Consider the following 5,337-nt stretch of genomic DNA (forward strand, 5'->3'; position numbering starts at 1 on the left):
TATATTTATATCTGGTGCCAGCCTTTGTGTGAGGAACTCTCTGTCCTACAACCATATCTGGTTCTAGAAATTTCTTCCCCTTCCCCTATCAAGGTTCCAAAATTTCTATGGTGGCAACACACAGGGCAAGCCTGGTAGCACATTTCTATGTGTGTGCAGGAGGCACAGCCTCTTTGAAATTAAAGCTGGGTTACAGCTCCTCCTAGTCATTATACCAGGAAGCTCCATCCAGTCCACATCTAAGCCCCCTTTTCTGCTACAGTCTGTAAACAATACGCAAACCCCAACAGCAGAGCCATTAACTGTCATGCGACTCAGGCACTGGCAAAAGGCACAAATGGTTAGGACAAGAAAATGCCAATTTTCTAAAAGTGGCATTTTTCAGAAGTGTGACTTAAAATACGACTACGCTATTAAAGAGATTTTAATTTACAATGTAACATATTTACACCTGCTCCTAATCCAAAGTTAGCACTTATTAAATGTAATAAGGTAACACAGTGTTAGTCATTGGGAAAGATAGACCTTACAACAGTGAAAATTAATGTATATTTATTTTACTACTAGGACATGTAAAACTTACTCCCACATGTCCTACTTTTTATTTGCAATGAACTCTGCTCTCTGAGCCTTAAGGGCTTATCTAAGGGGTGAATTCTAAGTATTAAAAGAGAAGGTTTAGTCCTAGCAAAGGGTTTATTTTGCTAGGTCAAAATGGCAGCTTGAAACTGCCCTACAAGCTGCAATGGCAGACCTGAAACATGTGTTAAAGTGCTCTTTTATGGGGTGACACAATGAGTGCTAGGGACGTAAATGTAAATTAAATGTACCAATCAGGTGTAGGCCAATTCTACAATATTTTAAGGAGAGAGCACTTTAGCACTGGTTAACAGTGGTAAATTGTGGAGAGTCAAAAGCCAGCAAAAAAGAAGACAGTAGAATGGGATGATTGAAGGCAAAAGGTTAGGGGTGAACTACGCCAAGGATGCCAGACCATCAAATAACCCCCCTCCAGCTGAAATTGAGGAGAACTACCCTACCTCCTGGGAGTTCTCATCACTGAGGTGGAAAAAACTGAAAAGACGATCAGTCTTGGTGTTGTCTATTACAGGATGGTGTTCCACCATAAAGTCCACTCTTCCTTGTAGGGAGATGGACCATCTAAACAGTTTGAGATTAACAGCCCTCATCTTCATTAGCCATCTAAGGGGTGTGTAGTCTGTCTGAACATGGAAATGAGCACCAAACAGGTAATGGTCTCAAATTCATTAGTGCCCAGACCGCTGTAAAAGCTTTCCTTTCTATTGCACTCTACCTTTGTTCTTTGGGAAGTACCCTACTGCTAATGAAGATTATAGTTTGATCCAGGCCCTCTTCATTTAGCTGTGAGAGCACAGTCCTTATGCAATCCTCTGAGGTGTCTGTCTGCACAATGAATTCCCTGGAGAAGTCAGGGGCCTTGAGCACAGGTGCTGTGCACATGGCCATCTTCAGGGTGTCAAAAGCGTTCTGGCACGCCATCGTCCAGATCACCTGTCAGGGCTGTTTTTTGGGGGTCAGACCTTTGACAAATCTCTTGTAGTACCTGGTGAGGCCCAGGAAAGCCCTTACCTAGGTCTGGGTTTTGGGGGGTTCCCAAACCAGAATGGTTTTGATTGTGGCCTTGAGGGGCTGCACCTTCCCTCCTCCCACTTGATGTCCCAAGTAGACCACTGAACTAGGCCATATTTGGCATTTACTGGCCTTGATAGTCAGGCCTGCTCTCTGCTGTGGCACAAGTGTCCCTCCCAGCTAGAACTGAAGACCGCAATGTCAGCTAGGTAGCGGACACTGAAGTCCTCCAATCCACTTAGGGCCGGGTTGATCAACCTCTGGGAGGAGTCAGGGGCGTTCTTCAGCTTGGAACCGGAAGAGGCCTTCTGGAGTACAGAACACAGACCTCTCCCTGGCCACTCAGTTAGGGCAATCTGCGAGTACCCAGATATAAGTCAAACGTGCTGAGAAACTAAGTAGCTCCCAACAATCTATGAGCACATCAGCTCGAGGGATGGGATGTGCATCAGTCTTGGTGACTGCATTGAGCCCCTGGTAATCCATACAGAACCTATGTTCATGGGCAGTACATGGAGGGGCTGCCTTTGGGGACCAACACAACTGTGCTGGACCAAGGACTGTTTGAGGGCTCAAAGGCCCCTAGTTCCAGCATTGTGGAGACTTCCTCCCTTATGCTGGCTCTTACTTATTTTGTCATATAGCCTGAAGATTTTACTCTTTACAGGCATACTGCCCCCAGTATCCATAACAAGGGTCCACATGTAGCGAATCTTGGGGTAAAGGAGAAAAGTGAGGCAAACTGCCCCAACAATTTGCAGCAATACCACTTTGGCTGTAGGGTCAGGGCAGGGAAATAGGTGACAGCCTCCACTGACTCATCCATCTCTTCGGAAGAAAGGAGGCCAGGGAAAGGTTCACTTCCCTCCTCCACTCCATCATTTGTGACCAGGTCATGGTTACTCAGACCTCTCAAAGTGGGGCCTGAGGTGATTGGCATGCAAAACCCTTAATGGTTCCTCAGGTCTTGATGTCCACCAAGGTAGATCTCACTCTCGTGTATGTTCAACTCATAAGGCCAAACTAGTGCTCTTGTAGGGTCCTAGTCTCCACAAACTCCATCAACCACACTTGTTGGTGAGGCTGAAACTTGAGTGGCCTTCTGGGTGTACCACCCTTTCATGACTTCCACACTGGCTTCTAGATTCTCCTTGGGCTTCCTTCAGAAATACTTCATTTGGGTACGGAGTGCCAGCTTGTAGCTGACCACATCCGGGGTGGCCTTTCTGGGAGCTTGCACCAGGTCCTTCTTCACCAGGCTACGAGGCCCTCACACATAATGCCTGCACAGAAGTTCAAAGGGACTGAATCCAACCCACTTTTGTGGTACCTCCCTGTATGCAAACATCCTGCATGGCAAGAGGACATCAAACGTCTGGCTAAAGGGTTCCAATAGGCCTATCATCATGCCCTTTAGGGTCTTGCTGAACTTCTCGACTAGACTGTTAGTTTGGGGATGGTAGCATGTGGAAAACATATAGGTTACCCCAAAATCCTTCCACATGATTTAATGTATGCAGACATTAAATCAATGCCCTGGTCAGATACTACTTCCTTGAGCAATCCCACTCAAGTAAATATCCCCATCAGTGTCCTGGCCACTGCAGGGGTAGCCACTGTCCTCAGAGTTATAGCCTTCATGTACTGGGTGGCATAGTCTACCAAGACTAGGATGAACCTGTTGTCTAGGGCTGCCTGTGGGTTCAGAGGTCCAATAATGTCAATGCCCACCGTTTTGAATGGAGAGCCTTGCACTTGCCTCCTGACCTAAATTTGGCCTGGTAGATTGGGCATGCCATGCAAAACGCATCTGAGGTCATCTACATCCGGGTCCAAAAGGAGTTGTTTGCAAGCCTTTCAAAGGTCTTCTCCTGTCCTAGGTGACCTGCCATTAGAAGATTATGAGCTTACTCCAGTAGGAAAGTTCCTGTAGCACTGAGGGACCACCAATACATAGGCTACACCGGTCTTAAAGACATTAGGCCTGCTATACAGGAGACCATTCCCCCCCCTTTTGGGACTCCCTTCCTTCTGCCAATGGGTCAGATCTGGTAGGTTTTCCAGGGTGGCAATGTCCTTCCCTTTAGGTTCAGGGTGTTGCCCTCAGGCTCAGCCTTCTACCAGACTGTGGGAGTTTGAGGAGCTGGTTTTCCATGCACCTTGCACTTTCTCTTTTTGGCAGGCACCTGGGGCATTCCAGATGGTGTGCTCTAGGTCATTGACAAGCAGACAATCCCAAGGCATGGATGTACACACAGCCACCCGTAAGGACCTTGAGACCCCTCCACTCAAAGGGAACCACAGCCACTACATAGTGACTCTGATTTGATTGTCTAGGGCCAGTAACACATCCCTCCCATCACTATGGGTATGCTCCCAGAGGCTAGCCGCCCAATCCTCCTCAGGGATCCTATATATCTGCAAAGCTACCTCATAATCTTCAAACCATTTGTCAATGTCGTCCCCCATAACAAAGGCAACAGACCTTTTGAAATGTGGACTCTCCTGTCTCCAGAGGGCAAAGTAGGTACTCTGCCACCAACATTGTTGAATTCTGCCCGCCTAGCTCTTATTTCCAGCCCCCTGAAGCTCCCCTTGTGAGGTGTTTTCCTCTCCTCCAACGCCATGGCAAATTTATTTTCCTCCAAGAAAGGCCTGTTTATTTTTTTCTGTCTCCATTCTCAGTTTCTTTTACTATGACTCCATGACCAGTTACTTTTCTTACATTTTTTAACTGGGCCATCTGCAGCCTAAACACCCTTCACCGTTCAGCTTTCTTGTCTGCCAGCTCCTCTGTGGACAGTCCTTGAGAAGACAAATTGCTCTCTGCGTTGGCAGGTAGCTCCAGGTCAGAAAACAAGTCATCCCCCTTAGCTGACTGCACATTTCAGAACCCACCCTCATCTGGGCCCTGCTTTGGCCACTCCACATTATTCTCTCCATCCTGGTCATCTGTTGTGACTGGTGACTGGTGCGTCTCAGCCATGCCCTCAGGGCCTTTTTTGGAGCTCCACCTTCCTGATACTCCTTTTGATGGGAAGCCCCCTTGCCTTACAAAATTCCTTGAGCTCAGCAACAATGGACCCCTTCAGATCCACACCGAGGATGCAAGGACTAACACCACTCAACATATCTAAAATCTCATTGAATTTGGGAAATGGATGTGAATCCACCCAAATCTCACAATTAACACTTCTGAGGTCAACACAGACTCTCAGTTCCCAAGAACATCTGCAAGACACTAGGAGCAACAGCCGAAGTGAGTACTTTGTAGGCTCAATAATACCTAGTTTGCATAACATCTTCAAATGTTCCTCTAGATCGTTTCTTATGCTCAGAGGCACCCTCTTTTTATTTTTTGTTTAATTGGGCTAGCACCACCTTGATTTTGATTTTGTGTTTAAAACTGAAATCTGCCTCAGAAGATCAGCAAACACAATGTCAAACCTAATAAGAACACCTTCAAAAGCCCCACAATCTTGTACAACTAGTACTTTAGTTCCAGGCTTTAACACCATACCAAGCAATCCCTGATGACACCATCCAAGGATATTCAAGCCCTTAACTGTTACATTTACCTTCCCTGTAATCTGCTTACCTCTGAATATAATAACATCTCCAAAGAACCCCAGTTACCCAATTATCTTTCTTTCATAAGATACTGGAGCTCTTTTCAGTGGTTCAAGTTTTCCTCACATCATGTCTCCTGAAACTATTATTTGGTTA

The sequence above is a fragment of the Pleurodeles waltl genome, chromosome 4_2 (assembly GCF_031143425.1).
Source record: "Pleurodeles waltl isolate 20211129_DDA chromosome 4_2, aPleWal1.hap1.20221129, whole genome shotgun sequence".
Lineage (NCBI taxonomy): Eukaryota > Metazoa > Chordata > Amphibia > Caudata > Salamandridae > Pleurodeles > Pleurodeles waltl.